Source organism: Camelus bactrianus, chromosome 9 (assembly GCF_048773025.1).
Source record: "Camelus bactrianus isolate YW-2024 breed Bactrian camel chromosome 9, ASM4877302v1, whole genome shotgun sequence".
NCBI classification, from domain to species: domain Eukaryota; kingdom Metazoa; phylum Chordata; class Mammalia; order Artiodactyla; family Camelidae; genus Camelus; species Camelus bactrianus.
In genome coordinates this window covers 63,450,048-63,470,671 of record NC_133547.1, presented here as the reverse complement: position 1 = coordinate 63,470,671, position 20,624 = coordinate 63,450,048, and the positions used below count along the sequence as shown (strand labels likewise).

Genomic DNA, 20,624 nt, shown 5'->3' with positions numbered 1-20,624 from the left:
TCAAGCTGCAGCCTCATTGCCTGTATCACAACAAAATGCCCGGAAGCGTCCTCCATGGTGAGGTGGTCTTACAAGAGGCTACAGGAAAAAAGTCCTGTCCCATCAAATGCACTTGGGAAATGCTGCTAACTCATCCCCTCTTGGAGGCACACCATGCAGGGTGGCAGAGCAAAGGCACTGAGGCGGGGAAATGGCACGCTGTGAGAAAAGGTATTCAATTTGGCTCATTCAAGTGTTTTGCAGATTTGTGCCACGAGTCTTTTTGGCCCACTACATTTATCAGTATCCACGGACAATGTTTTGTACTGCACACATGGGCGTGCTGCTCCGAGGAAGGAAGGTTGCAGGGGGCACGGCTGTACTTACCATGAGCAGGCAGAGGCCACGGCTTCTGAGCGCAGAGGCAGGGAGGTGAGGGACTGCCCAGGACGCAGGAGGTCTCGTTGTTCAGGGAGACACCTGCAGCGGATGAGAGACAAGGTCAGGGTTGTAACTGGGAAAGCAGGGACAAGGAGATGGGGACACATCACAGCTGGGAAAAGCTCACTAATTATCCCAGACAGCCGCTTGTTAACCTGACGCCCTTTGAAATGCTTATGCGCAGTATCTTAAAAGTCCCTTCTTGTGCAGCGTGTATGACACAGAATTAACATGCAGAACATAAGAAACATAATCATACAAATCAATAAGGAAAAAGACAATCCAACACAGAAGCAGGCCCAAGAAAGGAAGAAGTGACCTTCAAAAGGAAAAAGAAAGCCAACAAACATAAGAAAAGACACCGCTCTTGACAGTAATCAGTAGAATGCAAATCAAAACAATGTATGTTTGTTTGTTTTCCATTTGATTGGCAAAAAAGAAGAGACTTGGTGCTACTGAATGCTGATTACATAAAACGGTCCCACCCCTTTGGAGGGCAATCTGGCCTTTTCTACTAAAATTTAAAATATGCATACTCTCTCTGCCTCAGTGATTCCACTTTTTGTCATCTACTGTAGACAACTGCCCAGTGAGATGTAAGTCTGTTCACAGCAGCGCTGTGTGTGACAGCCCCAAGTCTGAAACATCCAAAGGCCCTACACCAAGAGGTACAAGCTCTTCTGTATAAATTAAGCCACAAGGAAACACTGTATAACACAGGGAATAGAGTCAGTATTTTATAATAACTATAAATGGAGTATAACCTTAAAAAATTGTGAATCACTTTATTTTATACCTGCAACTTATTAATACTATACATCAAATACACGTCAAAAAAATAAATACTTAAATAGTCTCTATCAGGTCTGTACATACTGACAGCATATGCTGTAAAAAGGTAACCGATCACTACGTACAAGATAAAAAGATGTATGTTTACACGCATAAACTGATAATGATATAAAAGCGTGACTAAAAGTCTGGAAGGAAACACCTTCATCTGATGCCCGTAGTTGCCTCTGGGGTGGCCTTTGGGGTAAAAGTTCAAGGGAGACTCAAGTTTTATCTGTGCTGTTCGAAGCTTTACAATGAGCAAGTGTTTGTATGTCACTTACCCACTTCCTTTGTAATGAAAACCAACTTCCTGTGAAGTGATACACTATTATATGGCATGAAACAGAGACAGACATCTCTTCCAGCTAACACACAGAGCAAAGAGGGTAGAAATGTCCGTCAAAGAGCGGAATGACTCTTCTGTTTCCAGTAGTTACTGGTTGTGGGGAGGAAGTAACTTTCCTGCAGCCCCTGCCGTATCTGGGCTCAGTAACAAGCACTTTGCAAACATCCACTCACCGATTCTTCACCAAAACCTTATGGGGTCCACGTGGTTAGGCTCTAGAGATAAGGAAGGATCCCAGAGCTTGCTTTTGACAAAGCCTGGACTGAAACCCAGATGTGCCTGAAGACACAGCACAAGGTGTGATGGGTCACTGTGTGTGTCAACTTGATGGGGCTAAGGGATGCCCGGACAGCTGGTAAAGCATTACTTCTGGGTGTGTCTGGGAGGGTGTCTCCAAAAGAGATTAGCACTTGAACCTGCAGGCTGAGTAAAGAGCATCTGCCCTCACAGGCTGGGGTGGGCATCATCCGCTGTCGGGGGCCTGAGCAGAACAAAAAGGTGGAGAAAGAGAGAAGTGGCTCTGCTGGAGCTGGAACATCCGTCTCCTCCTTGGATCCGACACCACTGCTGCTCCTGGTTTTCAGGCCTTTGTTCTCGGGCTGACTTGCACCACCAGCTTTCCTGCTTCTCCAGCTTGCAGACGGCAGATTGCGGAACTTCTCAAGCCCCATGACTGAACAAGCCGATAGCCTGTAATAAGTCCCTTTTGATACAGCTGTATCTATAGGCGTGTCTCTGCCTGGCTCTCTATATCCTATTGGTTCACTTTCTCTGGAGAAACAGAAGCTGATTAATACACAGCCTTTCCAAAAACCACCACCCTCACATTACTGACCTATAAATATGTATGCTCATGTATATGTATCTAGTCTATCTATCATCTCTCCCCATAACCATAAATAGTTGGCTTTATACTAGAGGTTCTCAATTAGGGACGAGTTTTCCCCCCGGGGGGACACTGAGCAATGCCTGGGGACATTTTTGATCATCACAGCCGAGGGGAGAGGTGTTACTGGCAACTAGTGAGTAGAGGCCACGGATGCTGCTGAACATCCTACGATGCACAAAGAATTCTCCAGCCCAAAAGGTTAAAAATGCTGAGGTTGAGAAACCTTGGCTTCCACCTCGAAGAATGGCTTGAAAGTAGACATCCCCCGGAAGGTCAGGCAAGGTCAGTGTGAAATGCCCAACTTCCGTGTCTCCACCCAGATCTGGACACTTCCTGCAGCCAGATGATATACGGCAATGAAAAATTATTGCTCACCGCCCTTTGGACAAAAGCCAGTCAAGTTCTCTGTAGCTTTTTGAGAAACCAAATAGGAGGGCAGCAGGGTCCAACCGGTCAAAGATAATGCAGCTGAAGGCAAGTTAAAAGGTTTAGGAACAGGTGAGAACAGTCCCTTGGATTCTTCTCGCCCAGAAAGAAAAATCTGACAGAAGAGCTAACCCATTAGACAAGGAAAGTGCAAAGAATATTAATCAGTAAACAGAAATACCCCATGCTGTGTTTGGATTCTATTTTTCATATCAGACAGCATTTTCACTTAAGATGTGTTTGGATAGTCTTTCTGAGTATTTATCAACTCTCCTTTCAGTATGAATTCTTCCCATTTTCTGTCTTCTTAAGTCTACTTCCAATAGTGAAAAGGTGCCAGTGATAATTAAAACCTAATTGTATCCCTGCATTCATTAAAGAGAAAAAAAAAAGAAATATGATCTCCTGTAAAGCCTCATAAATAATCAAGTCTCCATATCTACCCGGAATTACAGTGATTTGAAATGGATACGGTTTGGAGAGGAAATACCCAGAAACGCAGTGAAATTAATTGCTGTTTTTCAAGACGCAGCTTTAAAATGCAGTAATTAATTGACCTACTGTTGGAGACAATTTCTCCATAGTTAATAACCACTCTTCCCAGACATGAGAAAGACAGATTGCTTCCATTTGAAAACAGCCTCCACTAAAGCCGAATGATGGAAGACATCACTGTGTTTTCTGGTACATGCACCATAACCAGATGGGATTTCATGAGTTGCTGTTACTCTTTTAGTCCAGTGAGGAGAACATGCCATCAACATTCCTGCAAAATGTGCTTCTGTGCTTTCCTGAGTCTGAGACATCTGTTAGTGCACGGCTCAGTGTGTTGTCAGGGGAGAGCTTCCCGCTGGAAATTGCTGCCTTGTCCCATGGAAGGCAGCATGATGTTGGGCTCATCTGTGCAATGGGCACAGCAAGAGAGAATTCAGTTCCCACGTGTCCCACCCTTTCCCTCTCACACCAACAGGCCCTGTGACAGATAGGTGAGATGTTGCAGGGAGGCAGCAGTTGGGTCAAAGTTGTAGGACTTCTCCAGACTTCCATGCCTCTCCACTTTTGAGCTGTGCAGCCTCCAAGTCCACCCCTCTCCCCCCATCTCCTGCCTTTGTCCTGGAGGGGACTGACTGCATCAAGGGAGCCCCCTTGCTGTCTGGCATCTCTCTGGATGTGACCAATAGGAAGTCCCTGCAAGAAACTCAAGAGAGGGAGAGTAAGATTAGGGTGCTGATGTGTCAGACACCCTCCCTGAAGAGCTTCCCTGGGCTGGCTACATCCTGCTGCAGCACCTGGCCCAGCATCCCCACCTCCATCCTCCCAAAGATGCAGTCTGAGCGTGCCGTCCATTTCTGCTCGGGCCACACTGATAGTCTCACGTCCTTCTTAACCTGATCTCACCCGGGGCAATCACTTTGTCTTAGCCTTCTAGTTTCCTTGCAAGCAACTGCACTTTATGAGTCTCCCACGCCCAGACTGCACTCAGGACCGATACACTATCCAAAGTCTGCCCTAGAAAGAGAACCAGAAACCAGAAAGTAGAAGAAAGAGAAGCTAGAACGTAGCCACCGTTGCTTATTTTACAGATGAGGGAGTGGAGAAGACTGACGTAGGCATGAGGCAGGCAGTGAATTCTGCCTCTGCCCTGGGTCAGATTGAGAAAAACATGCACAGAGTGGGAGTTATTTGTCAAAGGGTTTGGATGGGTCTTTCTCCACAGTGGGGAGTTGAACTCAAGGTTTTCAAAAATTCCTCCTTTAAAATCCTAACTCCATGTGTCATATCCTTGAGTCAGGATGCACGGCTCGGGAGTTGACTTTACATTCATCACAGTCCCCAGAGAGAAAAACTGAAGAGCTCTGTTTGTCTGTTTTGTTTTATTTTCCCGTCAGTCTTTGGCTGGGGCGTGAAAACAGCAGGTCCTTCTCTCTCACGCAGGTGGGTGCTGACTCCCGGTGGACCCTTTCATCCAAACCTCTCTCGGAAGGAAAGTGATGCTCCTATTTTGGTTCTCCTTTCTTCTTTTTCTCCTCTTTGCCCTCCTCCTCTTTCTCCTCCTCCTTCTTTTCGTTCCTTTGCATTTTGCAAAGAAAGTCAATGATACCACCCCAAAGACAGCACCCAGTAAAACACGAAAGAGCGCTAAAGTATATGGCTCCCTGAACAAATCCAGCCTTTCCTCTTAGCCAATAGTTCCGGCTGTCTTATTTAAAATTTAAAATTTAGAATTCCCATTTATTTCAGCGGGAACTGCAAAAAAATGCCCATAGAGGGACCCTCTAGTCCTTGGGTGGTCAGAGAGCAAGTGATTAACTGATTGTCCCACAAGCAGACTCCCAGCCCGCTCTGCGCAGCGGCAGGCAGGCAGCAAGAGGGCGGAAAGTGAACGCTGAGAAGCCCCCCACCCTGTACACAGAGTCAAGCAGCCTGGCTTGAGGAGGTGGCTCCACTGCAGTAATGACACTTCCTACGCCAAGGTCTTCCCACTTCTCTTTCCACTGCGACTACAGAGACTACATCTCCAGGCACGGAGACAACCAAAGAGAGAAGTGGCCCCTCAGCAGCCTGGAAGCTGCGTTCAGCTCTAGCAAAGGAAGCCTGGAAAAAAGCACAAGTCCAGGCTTTCCCTTAATTCAAAAATACCTGAGGCTGGGGATGGAGGCGTCATCCTAGCTCCCAGGAATCTTAAAGAAGTGTCCTACATTAATCCTCCTCTCTAATCTTTCCAACCATTCCTACAATTAACACAAGAATTCCTAGGTCTGTTCAAACAACAGTCACCCCATCTTTGTGAACCACTCCAGAAGAAACCCAATGGCCTTATTTTACTGATACCTCCAAGGCTATTGTACCAATGTATGCCTCAATTAATACTCATTAAGATGACCTTATACATGAAACACTTAAAGAACTAAATTCTACTATGTAGAATGAGACTGAGATAATGACAGAGGAATGGGGCAGGGGTGGAACCAAAACACTGAGCAGTTAAAGTAATGATAATATTGTCTCTTAACTGACTTTAAATTCTTCATGGTCTCATGCAGCACCATTTTAAAAATTCAATGTCCATTGGCAATTACTTTTCATACACTTCTAATAAAATTGATTAGTTTCTTTTCTAGTACACAGTCAATTGGAAGATGTACATTTAAAGGGTAAAGCTCGGAGGGGATGGAAGAGAGGGAGATCTAACTCAGAATGAAATTATAGGGGTTGGGGGTCCAGTGAGAGGATGATGAAGAGGTTTTAGACCTAAACAGACATTTCTCCAGTGAGGACATACAAATGGCCAATAAGCACTTGAAAACATGTTCAAGATCATTAATTATCAGACAAATGCAAATCAAAACTACAACAAGGTATCACCTCACACCAGTCAGAATGGCCATCATTTTTTTTTAACATTTTTTATTGATTTATAATCATTTTACAATGTTGTGTCAAATTCCAGTGTTCAGCATAATTTTTCATTCATGGACATATACACACTCATTGTCACATTTTTTTCTCTGTGAATTATCATAACATTTTGTGTATATTTCCCTGCGCTATACAGTGTAATCTTGTTTATCTATTCTAGAGTTTTGAAATCCCAGTCTATCCCTTCCCACCCTCCACCCCCCTGGCAACCATAAGTCTGTATTCTCTGTCTATGAGTCTATTTCTGTCCTGTATTTACACTTTGTTTTTGTTTGTTTGTTTTTTAGATTCCACATATGAGCGATCTCATGTGGTATTTTTCTTTCTCTTTCTGGCTTACTTCACTTAGAATGACATTCTCCAGGAGCATCCATGTTGCTGCAAATGGCATTATGTTGTCGGTTTTTATGGCTGAGTAGTATTCCATTGTATAAATATACCACCTCTTCTTTATCCAGTCACCTGTTGATGGACATTTAGGATGTTTCCATGTTTTGGCTATTGTAAATAGTGCTGCTATGAACATTGGGGTGCAGGTGTCATCCTGAAGTAGATTTCCTTCTGGATACAAGCCCAGGAGTGGGATTCCTGGGTCATATGGTAAGTCTATTCCTAGTCTTTTGAGGAATCTCCACACTGTTTTCCATAGTGGCTGCACCAAACTGCATTCCCACCAGCAGTGTAGGAGGGTTCCCCTTTCTCCACAGCCTCTCCAGCATTTGTCATTTGTGGATTTTTGAATGACGGCCATTCTGACTGGTGTGAGGTGATACCTCATTGTAGTTTTGATTTGCATTTCTCTGATAATTAGTGATATTGAGCATTTTTTCATGTGCCTTTTGATCATTTGTATGTCTTCCTTGGAGAATTGCTTGTTTAGGTCTTCTGCCCATTTTTGGATTGGGTTGTTTATTTTTTTCTTATTGAGTCGTATGAGCTGCTTATATATTCTGGAGATCAAGCCTTTGTCGGTTTCACTTGCAAAAATGTTCTCCCATTCCGTAGGTTGTTGTTTTGTTTTATTTCTGGTTTCCTTCGCTGTGCAGAAGCTTGTAAGTTTCATTAGGTCCCATTTGTTTATTCTTGCTTTTATTTCTTCTAGGAGAAAATTTTTGAAATGTATGTCAGATAATGTTTTGCCTATGTTTTCCTCTAGGAGGTTTATTGTATCTTGTCTTATGTTTAAGTCTTTAATCCATTTTGAGTTGATTTTTGTATATGGTGTAAGGGAGTGTTCTAGCTTCATTGTTTTACATGCTGCTGTCCAGTTTTCCCAACACCATTTGCTGAAGAGACTGTCTTTATTCCAGTGTATATTCTTGCCTCCTTTGTCAAAGATGAGTTGACCAAAAGTTTGTGGGTTCATTTCTGGGCTCTCTATTCTGTTCCATTGGTCTGTATGTCTGTTTTGGTACCAATACCATGCTATCTTGATGACTGTAGCTCTATAGTATTGTCTGAAGTCTGGGAGAGTTATTCCTCCAGCCTCTTTCTTTCTCTTCAGTAATGCTTTGGCAATTCTAGGTCTTTGATGGTTCCATATGAATTTTATTATGATTTGTTCTAGTTCTGTGAAATATGTCCTGGGTAATTGGATAGGGATTGCATTAAATCTGTAGATTGCCTTGGGCAGTGTGACCATTTTAACAATATTGATACTTCCGATCCAAGAGCATGGGATATCTTTCCATTTTTTAAAGTCTTCTTTAATTTCCTTCATCAATGGTTTATAGTTTTCTGTGTATAATTCTTTCACCTCCTTGGTTAGATTTATTCCCAGATATTTTATTACTTTGGGTGCTATTTTAAAGGGGATTGTTTCTTTACTTTCTTCTTCTGTTGATTTATCGTTAGTGTAAAGAAATGCAACTGATTTTTGAACGTTAATTTTGTAACCTGCTACCTTGCTGAATTCTTCAATCAGCTCTAGTAGCTTTTGTGTGGACTTTTTAGGGTTTTCTATATGTAGTAACATGTCATCAGCATATAATGACACTTTTACCTCTTCTTTTCCAATTTGGATCCCTTTTATTTCTTTCTCTTGCCTGACTGCTGTGGCTAGGACTTCCAGGACTATGTTGAATAGGAGTGGTGATAGTGGGCATCCTTGTCTTGTCCCAGATTTTAGTGGGAAGCTTTTGAGTTTTTCACCGTTGAGTACTATGCTGGCTGTAGGTCATTTGTGGACTTTTGAATGATGGCCATTCTCACTGGTGTGAGGTGATACTTCATCATAGTTTTGATTTGCATTTTTCTGGTAATTAGTGATATTGAGCATTTTTTCATGTGCCTATTGATCATTTGTATTTCTTCCTTGGAGAATTGCTTGTTTAGGTCTTCTGCCCATTTTTTGATTGGGTTGGTTTTTTTTCTTATTATATCATATGAGCTGCTTATATATTCTGGAAATCAAACCCTAAAAGGTCCACACAAAAACTACTAGAACTAATTGAAGAATTCAGCAAGGTAGCAGGTTACAAGATTAATGTTCACAAATCAGTTGCATTTCTTTGCACTAACGATGAATCAACAGAAAAAGAAAGTAAAGAAACAATCCCCTTTAAAATAGCACCCAAAGTAATAAAATCCCTAGAAATAAATATAACCAAGGAGGTGAAAGACTTATACACGGAAAATTATAAACCACTGATGAAGGAAATTAAAGAAGACTTTAAAAAATGGAAAGATATCCCATGCTCCTGGGTTGGAAGAATCAATATTGTTAAAATGGTCACACTGCCCAAGGCAATCTACAGATTTAATGCAATCCCTATCAAATTACCCAGGACATATTTCACAGAACTAAAACAATCTTAATAAAATTTATATGGAACCATCAAAGACCTAGAATTGCCAAAGCATTACTGAAGAGAAAGAAAGAGGCTGGAGGAATAACTCTCCCAGACTTCAGACAATACTATAGAGCCACAGTCATCAGGACAGCATGGTATTGGTACCGAAACAGACATACAGACCAATGGAACAGAATAGAGAGCCCAGAAATGAACCCCAAAACTTTTGGTCAACTAATCATCGACAAAGGAGGCAAGAATATACATTGGAATAAAGACAGCCTCTTCAGCAAATGGTGTTGGGAAAACTGGACAGCAGCATGTAAATCAGTGAAGCTAGAACACTCCCTCACACCATACACAAAAGTAAACTCAAAATGGATCATAGACTTAAACATAAGACAAGATACAATAAACCTCCTAGAAGAAAATAATAGGCAAAACATTATCTGACATACATCTCAAAAATGTTCTCCTAGAACAGTCTACCCAAGCAAAAGAAATAAAAGCAAGAATAAACAAATGGGACCTAATGAAACTTAACAAGCTTCTGTGCAGCAAAGGAAACCATAAGTAAAACAAAACAACAACCTATGGAATGGGAGAAAATTTTTGCAAATGATGAAACCGACAAAGGCTTGATCTTCGGAATATATAAACAGCTCATACGACATAACTTTTATTACTTCTTATTTAATAAGAAATTGATTAATTGTATGAATCTGCCTTAGAGTAAAGCTTTGGCAGTATAGTATGTATTTACAATGACACATTATTTCTTTTATTTATTTCTAAATAATTAGTAACTGAGTTCATATTATTCTTTGACCCAAAGTTATTTAGAGAGGAATTTTAATTTTCATTATTATTACTTTTTAAAATTTATATTTATCTGACATTAAATTTAGAGAATTGATCTTATAAAATATCTGCTTTAAAGAATGTATTGTGCTTATGGTTGTGGCTTAGAATAAGATACAATTTTATAAATCTTCTGGTGAAACTTAAACATTTTTACTTTAATATAAGAATATTCTTAATAATTATTGTATTTATGTTTATCTACATACTTCTTTATTTGTAGTCTATTTTATCTGCCAGGAGTAAGAGAGGTGTGTCACTGTCTCCCAAAGCAAACATGCTTCTGTAAATTTCCCACTTTATTTCTAACATTTTTAGCTTTATATATTTTGATGCTATGTCCTTCGGCAAATAAATTTTCACAACTATTTTATCTTAGCGGTGGATTGTAAAATGACACTCTTTTATCTCCTTTAGTGTTATTTGGCCTGGAATAAAGTTTGCTTAGACATTACGGTTGTCAGCCCTGCTTTGTTTTTGTATTTCCTCCATAATATTTTGTAACCAATGTTTTCAATTTCTTTTGCCTTTTAGTTTTATGTAGCCCTGAATGGGGATTTACTGCTGAACAGTTAAGAGAAGTTTGGTCTTCTCACTTGTTGGAAAATACTCGTCATCATATGGAATCTTTGAAAATGAGCTTTAAAAAATGCCAACAGAAACCTTTCTTTGCTTGGCAGCCCCATTCCCTTCCCTGAGTGATCTCCTCTGGGAGGCAGAGCTGGGAACTGTGAGCCCTCCATTTCACTCAGTGGCTGGAATGTCTTGGTTAAGCAAGCTTGCCTCTAGGCTGTCGAGTCAGTCCAGCACTCTGAGCACACAGGTGAAATAAGAGCGGTAAATACGATGTCACCACTAGGTAAAACCTCAGTGTGTACAACGATAATAGTATTACCTCTCAGTTAGCGCTCCATGTATTTGTATTTTCCTTCCTACTGCCATCTTCTCCTGCACTCTCAGCACAACAGTGGAGCCACAACAGTGTTGTGTCAGTAGGGGGATAAAATACAAGAAAATCATGCTATATATTTTAGATAGCACACTCTGTCCAAGGCAGGTTAAGACAAGGGCTCTGCCTGTCTACAACGCCATAGGAGACGTCAAGAGCCAACTGACTGTATGTCTTAGTTACTATCTGCCCAGAGATCTGCTCTAAGCACTTTATACAGACTTAAAACACCTGTGCCTCAGTTTACTCATTGGTAAAAGAGGATTAAATGAGGTAATGAAGTGCATATGAAGAGCTAGCTCAATTTTATTGTGATACCAACTTTTCATTACTGTTTTACCATGTCCTCTCAACTTTATTTGTATTTATTTATTTTGGAGTCTACATTTTGCTTATTTTTTTTTCCCAGTAGTTTAGAAGGAACTCACCCTTTAAAAATGTTGCTTTAGTTTCCTCCTATTTATTTGGATCATATTTTTCTCTGATCCATAGATTTAATGCCAACTCTCACCCCCTTGTAGGATAAGCAGTTGAATCGGTTTGTTTTTCATGTCCCCTTTCTAAATTCATTTTCTCTTATATTAGTGCTATATAATTGAGAACCATCTCTCTTAGGAACTATATTGGTATTTGCATACAAATTGGAAGGATATTTCCAGTTTTTGACTTTATATTGTTTTCTTATCTCACAATCACTCTTAATACCATGGTTTTCCCATTCTTGAGTCACTAATTTCAAGTCAATTCTCAGTTGTGTGTAGATCAACTTCAAGTTCTTTTTCTCTACAATAAGATTTTATTGGCAACATATTTTGGAAGTTTTTTCAATTTCAATATGTTTTCTGTTTTGTTTTGTGTAGAGTTTTTTGTCTTTTTTTTTTTTTTTGGTCTTTACCCATAAATGGCCACTTGTCTGGTTATAATATTCCTGGGTCACACACTTCTCTCTGAAAACACTGTCCTATTTTCTGGCATTTACTCTGCTCTTCTAGGTGTAGATCATTTTCCATTATCTCTTCTTATAATACAGTGGGGATTTTTCATCTCCATATTTAGATCCTTTCAGCTTCAGAAAATTGTATCTAATTATACCCTTGATGATTGTTTGCTTTCAATTGATCACTGCTCATCTTTAGAAATATCTGAAATGTACATGTGTTATATCCATTCTCTGTCTCTCTGTCCTTTTCTCATCTTTTTCTTTGTATTTCCCAGACACAAACTGGCTGCCCAGTAAATAGTTTTGAGGGAAAGAAGGAAAGAAAAGAAAGGAAGGGAGGGAGGGAGGGAGAGGGGGAAGAAAGGGTCCAGTGTGGGGTCATGTTTCCAAGTTTATCCTATTTCAGCTTGGATTTGACTTACTGATCCTTTCTGTCTTCACTGTGGGGAGTGAGAGGTTCACCTCCCCAGAACTGAGTGTTAGCTTCCTTGCAACATTTTCTTTTCTCACTGAGCTCCATTTTTTTCATATCAGTCATGTAGTTGTTGTTTCCAAAAAGGCTTCCAAATAGTGTTTTAGGGTCCTGATTTCTTATATTTTACCAAACATTCTATATGTTCCCTCCACACCCGACTTGTACAACAGATCATTTTCAAGGCGATTTTCTTTCTCTCTTTGTCGTGCAGTATTTCCCAACCAGCCTCTTTGATTTTCCTTTCAATAAAAGTTCTTGAGTGATGCCGCATGGAATTGCTAGTCTGGAACAGGTGTTCTTCTGTTCAGATACTGATGGACCAAGGTGAGATCATCTCCTAATCCATCTGTCTGGGTCTCTGACACTTTAAACCAGTGACTCAATGAAGTATAGGGATCACCCTTATTGTATGCATTACTGACAAGGCTTTCCTGTCTCTACCCCAATACAGCCTTCTCCCTACAGGGATTATGGTCCCTCAGATATAAGGGGGCCTTGTCTGCCCCCATTGACTGCTTTTATTTGTTACTTATTGTGTCTATGAGTAGATACTGGTGGGATATAACAAGATGTAGGGGAGTCAACTGCCCCTTTCAAGAACAATGCTTTAAATAAATGACTAACTACTTTTATAATTGGTATAAATCCTGGGTCTCTGAGCCAGGTAGAGACAGTGTGACACTTTGTATGCATGTATATGTATATGTGTGTGTGTGTGTGTGTGTGTGTGAGCGCGCACGTGCACGTGTGTGTGTCTGCATGTCTGTGTGTAGTGGATGAAGTGGAAAACAAAATTTTATCCTACATACTTCCATGCATGCAAATTATAGTTCTGTAATCTATTTTTTTCTTTTTCTCCACTTTTAATTTAGTACCTGTTAATCCTAGAATATGTTTATTCTGATAGGAAATTAACCTAGATCGTAAGCTCCCTGAGGACAGGGAATATGCACTTGGCACACCAGTGAATCCAATGGCCAACCCCATAGAAAATGCTGGATGAATAAACGAGTGATTAAACAAAGGTTAGGATGAACCAGAGCCATCTATTTTTTAATATCACAGACAACAGTCTCCATGTCTTTCTATTTATTCTATTTATTTGGGTTTGCAAATAAGTTTTTTAAATTTTTAAATTAAAAAGTTATTCCTACCAGCATCCAGCATATATGGTAATGATTTTAATGGAAATGTTCAGTTATTCCTCTTTATAAATTTCGGTATTTCAGTTTCTCATGTGTGATGATAAAGGTGTTGACATGAACAGAATTAGCTCACATGATATCATGAGGTTTGGTGTGCACATTAAAAAGTAGCGTAGGACCTGGAGATTGTCATTCTAAGTGAACTAAGCCAGAAAGAGAAAAAAAAAATCATATGATGTCACTTATATGTGGAGTCTTAAAAAAAAAAAAAGACAAGTGAACTTATTTACAAAACAGAAATAGACTCACAGACATAGAAAACAAACTTATGGTTACCAGAGGGGGAAGGGAGTGGGAAGGACTAAATTGGGAGCTCGAGTTTTAAAGACACTAACTGCTACATATAAAATAGATAAACAAGTTCATACTGTATAGCACAGGGAAGTATATTCAATATCCTATAGTAATTTATGGTGAAAAAGAACATGAAAACAAATATATGTATGTTCATGTATGACTGAAGCATTATGCTGTGCACCAGAAATTGACACATTGTAAACTGACTATACTTCAATAAAAATATATATGTATAATAAAAAAGTAGCATGACTACTATAGCTTAAAAAAGAACCTTTTTCTTTTTCATCAGAGTTATGAAAGGATCTTTGTTAAACAAGGGCAGAAAATATTCCCATAATTCCAAGACTCAAATGCAGTCACTATCAACATTTCGATATGTTTCCTTCCAGGCCTCTTGTTCAACGCGGAACCCTGTGGCTGTGGGTGTGAAGTGACCCACCAGCCCAACCCTAGTGGATAGAATCGTGGCATTTAGGAAGAGGCATGGAATCTACAGCCCTGCAGCTGGGACATTCCTTTTATGATTTGTATCTTCCCATTTTGAAAAATAATTGCTGCTACCAAAACCCCTCCATAGCTCTACACCCAACAGTGACCAAAGAGAAATCAGATGAGGGGGCAGGCATCAGCAGGGGCTGCATGAGGCACGTGCACATGGGGGCGCACCTTGGAGGCAAGCAGAACACTCTTCAAATATGATTTTATAATAACTATGTTGTTCACATCCTACCAAATTAGCAATTTCTAGTAACAGAAACCCAGGAAATTCTGCAGCTCATAATTATGGGCCTGACCCATGGAAATGCTATCTTCAGGCAAATCTATAATGTGTCCAGAATGGTGTGGGAAGAGAATCCGGATGGCAAAAATGAGCCATCTGAGCCAGCTGAGCAAAACCAGACAATCTTCTTAGTGAATACAAGCTAGAGATTTTACCATGTATTACTGAGAAAAATCTGTGACTTATTAAGGCCCTGCTTTGTAATATTCAAAGGTTATGAGTTGTAAGTAAGCCAACCATCTAGAAATCTCTGTAAAGTTTTCATTTTCGATTGGGTTCAACCATGCTAACCCATCTTTGGATCGCCATGGTTAAATCCTAGATCTGATCCCACTCTTCACCCACAGATTCCATGCAACCTGTTCTTTTAATTACAGAAATCCAAATCAGGCCAAAACTGATGAGATGCAGGTTTAAGATTCTGATACCCAGTGTGCACAGAGCAGATTCAAAACCTGCCACCCACTTCACAAAAATGGGCTCTTTCCAAAGGCATTCTTGTGTGAGTGTGCTAAGTTTCCAATATTATTAAACATCATTAGATGCATTTCCTTTTTGTTGTTAAGCGTTTTAAATATATATTACTTAGCATTCTGCTTCTTTTTGTTCACTTAACAGGATATGATCAAATAGCTCCATTTTATTAAATGGACATCAAAGCCATCATTTTAGTAACTGCATGATACCCCATGTAATGTACACATTACCAACCTTTTCCTCCACCTTTGAGATCTAGACTGAGGAACTTACTTTGTAAAATCCCAGCGAGAAATATTGTCTGGAAAAGTTTAACGATTCATGCCAAGGGTTTACGATATTATATGAAGACAGATGTCATCCACCAAAAAAAGAAATGTACCATTCAGAATTCTGTTTTATGTTGCTATTTTTTTTAGCACGACTAACCAACTCTCTGTTCTTCTGTTTACATGAAATAGTTACTTATACGGTGTAGCAATTATATAAGTAGCTACTTTATATAAAGATGCCAGGGAATCGGGTACCACTTCAGAAAGGGATATGGAACCATACACAGGCCCAGACACACACACTTCTCTTGTGGTTATTTTGTGTGTATTTTGATTCTTGAATCACAGCAAGAGGTCTTCTGGCAGGGCCCAGCCCTGGAAGCTGGATGGAGGAACTGAAGATACCAGGGGAGGAAGAGCAAGGCTCTAACAAGAGGCTACTAGGCCTCTTTTCGAAACAACAGTAAGTCATGACTCTCCTCTATCATATATAATTTAGCTCTGAGGTTTGCCAATTTCTGAGTAAAATGAATAAAAAATAAGTTGTGCAGTCATGTGAAATACCTTTGGTTAAGCTGTCCTGAGAACGACTAAATTCAAGATACAGGAGTGTGTGGATGGGGGCGGGGCGGGTAGACACATGCATTTAATATGCAACAGGTAGAAACAGAGAGAGTGCTGTCCTGGTCCAGATACGGGAGGATGGGTCAGCAGTGGGTGGCATCTTCCCAGGGGTGCAAGAGTGTTATATCACCTTTGTTTAAAAAGGCACTTGTGTTACCACTTTTAAATTTTCTACCCATAACACACCCCCTATTACCTGCACTCAGGGCAGACCACTCCCACTTCCCCAACCCTGGTGTGCCATTGGCTTCTATATAGAGTACCTTATCGTCTATATAAAAAAGAATCTGCAGGGTTAGTTATTAACCCCATTTTAAGGAGAAGAACCTGAGACTCAGAATTTAAATGACTTGCCCTTGGTCATACAGCTAACAAGAGGTCAGGTCAGGATTTGGACTCAGAGCATGCCAATTCAAAAGCCTATATTCTGTAAAATATGCTTACTGCATAGAGATGGTGACTATAGCTTTTATTCAGAGATAGATAAAGAAGAAGCAAAAAGAGTAAAGGGCAAGAGAGTAAGAAAGCTACAGAGTGGCTGCTTTATAGTTTGGGTCTAAGGTCTTGACCTTCTACCTCGTGTTTTTATTTATTTATTTTTTGGTTACCATCTGTTATGGACTGAATTGCAGCCCTCCAAAATTCATATGCTGCCATCTCAACCCCAAGTATGTCAGCATGTGACTATATTTGGACACAGAGTCTTTAAAGAGGTCATTAAGCTAAAATGAGGTCATCATGTTTGGACCCTTCCAGTATGATGGAGGTCCTTACAAAAAAGAGGACATTCTGATACAGACAAGACACACACAGAGGGAAGCACATGTGAAGACACAGGCCATATCTCCAAACCCAGGAGAGAGGTCTCAGAAGAAACTGTCCCTGCTCACACCCTGACGTTGGACTTCCAGCCTGCAGAACTGTGAGAAGATGAATGTTTAAACCCCCTAGTCTGGGCTATTTTGTAATGGCAGCCCTAGCAGACTAAGACACCATCATCAGAGTTACATGGAAGCCGCACTCCAGGCGGGGCTGCCCCACACTGAGACCCTACGGAGTCAGTCTCTCAGGGTGAGCCATTAGCTGCGTTCTTTTAGCTCCACAGAAACTGTTTACAGTCACAAGCCCAAGACACACTTCTCTGTACCCACAGGAGCGAAGGGCTGGCTCTAAATCAACATTCCTATAAGGGTGCTACCTCCCCTTTCTCTTTTGTCTTTGTCAAACGGCTCCTTCCCAGCAAGTTGTATCAAGTGTGCGCTGGCTGCCGTTGGCAGAGATGAGCTCCCCCATTTGGTTGCTCCTGAGTCAGGGCCTTAACCAAACATGAAATGACAGAACTGTTTCCAGCAGAGGATTAATTGAGCCAACTCAAGGCAAACACAACGTACTTTGGCATTGCTTTTGACAGATGGAAATAAAACAAACATTAGCAACCGGATTGTAGCTAACAATATGCAAAATTAAAGAAGGTACCTTTTTAACTCTGTCTGGGAGCCCACTGGCTTTTCTTATAAAATCTGCAGGAAAAAAAAAAAAAAAGACAGAGCTGTTAATCTCGTTACACAACCAGTTAGCACATGCAAACAAGGGGAATTAAAAGCCTTTGCATTCAGGGGAGGAAGCAGATATTTGACACATATATTTATTAAGGAGACTGGACTGGAAAATAGCATTGCTGTATTAATCAGAAATGGTGTAGAAAATACTTAAATAATACAACTGAATGTGCAGACAGCATAAGCTGCTTACAAATGGAAGCCTAAGGTCTATGTATTTTTATTTGAAGGTTACATTTTCAATTAATTTTTTTCAGCTTGTTGCCACCTCTTCCAAGCATCACTGTTAATTGCTATGAAACAACATCTCTCCCTGTTTGAATTCTGGCCGTGGAGGCCAGAAGCTGTCAGCCATCTAATAGGCCTCAGAGTATTGGGGCAGGAATCAAAACTGCTGGGTAGAAGCTGAACCAGTATGTCGGGCTGTGAGAAGCCAAGTGATCGGTTAAACACTCCTTTCTTTCATGTGCTCGGTTTTTCAGCAGTTACGTTTATAAGCTCTAGTCTTGTCACTGAAGAGTGCAAACAGAAGCTTTCTATGACTGGGAATTTCCAAATATCCCAACTGGAGGGGGTCTGTGACAGCAGGGTCTATGTGCATGCAACCCAGTGGATGGGCAGAGAAGGGACCATCTGCATCCTTCCTCTTTAGATGGAACGATATACACGTCCTGGCTGTAAATGAGCTTATCCACTTCTGCTGGGTTACCTGGCATGGGAGGGCCCTCTTCCAGTTGGCATGCTCATTGTCTGGGATGATAGGAAACAGAACTGGGAAAGCAACTGGATGGAGAATTGGACGAAGGATGCTTCCAGTGGGGTTGGAAACAGGGTCACATCTTGAGTCAAGGGCAAGGTTAGAAGGAAAGTTTGGGAAAGATACATTCACATAGGTTTTAGCTGGAAGACATGTTTGGGCTTGAGAGTCAGAATTAAATCTCAGGAAAATTTTAAGTTGAGAATAAAGGAGAATGATGGCACTGAGGAGCAACTGGGTAGCTTCATGTTTAATTTAAAATAGGCTGGTATCATAGACAGACCGTGGGTGTTTTAAGCATTCTGGTCTGAATCTACAACAGCCAAAACACGGAAACAACCTAGATGTCCATCGATAGAGGACTGGATACAGAAGTTGTGATGTATTCATACAATGGAATACTACTCAGCCATAAAAAGAATAAAATAACGCATTTGCTGCAACATAGATGGACCTGAAGATCATCATTCTAAGTGAAGTAAGCCAGAAAGAGAAAGAAAAATACCATATGAGACTGCTTATATGTGGAGTTTTTAAAAAAGACATAAATGAACTTACTTACAAAACAAAAACAGACTCACAGACATAGACAATAAACTTATGGTTACCAGGGTGGAATGGGGGTGGGGAAGGATAAAATGGGAGTTTGAGATTTACACATACTAATTACTATATACAAAATAGATAAACAACAGGTTTCTGCTGTATAGCACAGGGAGCTATATTCAATATCGTGTAGTAACTATAGTGAAAAAGAATATGAAAAGGAATATATGTATGTACATGTATGACTAAAACATTATGCTGTACACCAGAAATTGACACAACATTGTAAACTGACAATACTTCAATTAAAAAGAATATTAAAAACAAAGTATTCTAGTGTGAGTTACTGTAGTTCATGGGGATGAGAGGCGCAGAGCTGATGTGACATTCACGTGTTAGGCCGGCCCTCTCACAACTGCCCACTTTCTCAGGACACAGTATGGAGATGCCTGGAGCACACGGATGGCCCATTTCTATCCTGGTCTTTGTATCCAATTCCATCAGGCCCCAGCAGGAGTAAGCTGGAAGGATTTGGGTTTCATGTGAAGCAAGAATGCAGAACACTCCAATACTAGCACCACTTTGAGAACAGGCAGTTGTTGTTGAATTTGCATTAAGAGAACAGGAAGTTCATGAAGTTCAAGCCAGTGAACTCAGCTAGTTGAGTGCTCAGCCTTGTCCACAGCAGTGGCAGGCATCTCCAGGATCTGGAAAGGGCCTTTGAGAGGTGCTAGGAGCACTGGCCGTGTACAGTCCCGTCTTACTCTCAGGAAGGTGGTGAGCACGCTCACACCAGAGTGTCCAGAAGTCAGATCTGTCACAGCCTCATAAAGAAGAATGAAGAAACCCAAATGTGGCATGGCGTCCTGGCTGGGGAAAGACTGTTGAAACAGAAAGAGAGTTATGTGAATGGAACATGGCAGAGGGGGGAAGACAGGAACAGACTTGACAATGACTGACCTGCAGTGCCCAGGCAGAGGGTCACTGCATCTGGGGAACATTAGCAAACTGGTCCATAAATGGCATCTCCAGGAGGTGGCTGGTTCAGTTCACAGGCCTCTTGAGTGGCTGTTGTGAAGCATCGTTGACACCATCCATCACCCTGAGATCGTCTTCCTTACCCAGAACGCCGAAAGGGGGCTCCTGTTGACCGACAACTTCCCAGACATTCAATGCAGAGAGTCGGAAGCCCTGAGAGGCAACATGAGCCTTCTTGTTCGTGGGAAGATCACTTTCTTCATAGAAATTTATAGACTAGATATTGGTTTGAACATGATTCTTGAATCTACTTTCCAGGGAAACTCCCTATGGGCTAGGTCTCCTCTGACCTTCTGCCAAAAAGTCTTGGTGAGAAAAAGTGATGTCAAATTCTGCACCACATCACCTTTGCTGTTATACTCCTGATGGGCTCCTGAGAAATTTCAGTCGGGTAAAACGTCTACATCATAGTGGTTTACCCACTTCAAGTGTGCAATTCAGTGAGCTATTTCCTAGTTAGCTCACAGAGGGTGCAACCACAACCACAATTCCATCTTAGAACATTTCTATCAGTTCAAGAAGATACTTGTGCTCACTTGTAAAGATTCCTATTTCCACCTCCTGGCCCTGCGCAACCGCTGACTGGCTGTCTGTCTGTATAGATGTGCCTTTTCTGGGCATTTTGTATAAAGGGAAAGATATATTACGCAGTTCTCTGCATTTGGATGCTTCCAATCAGCATAACTTCTTTTTTGGATTTGTCCATGCTGTGC

General features: G+C 40.9%; 1 long non-coding RNA gene across 1 annotated transcript in view; it reads right to left on the bottom strand.

The window, feature by feature from the left end:
* The window catches only part of LOC105074791 (uncharacterized), a 407,847-nt gene that overhangs the window by 166,859 nt on the left and 220,364 nt on the right, over positions 1-20,624 (bottom strand). The window contains exons 2-3 of the long non-coding RNA XR_835820.3: positions 17,488-17,531; positions 367-459 (exon numbers count right to left, since the gene is read on the bottom strand). This is a non-coding gene — a long non-coding RNA (uncharacterized LOC105074791). The remainder of the gene's footprint in view (positions 1-366; positions 460-17,487; positions 17,532-20,624) is intronic.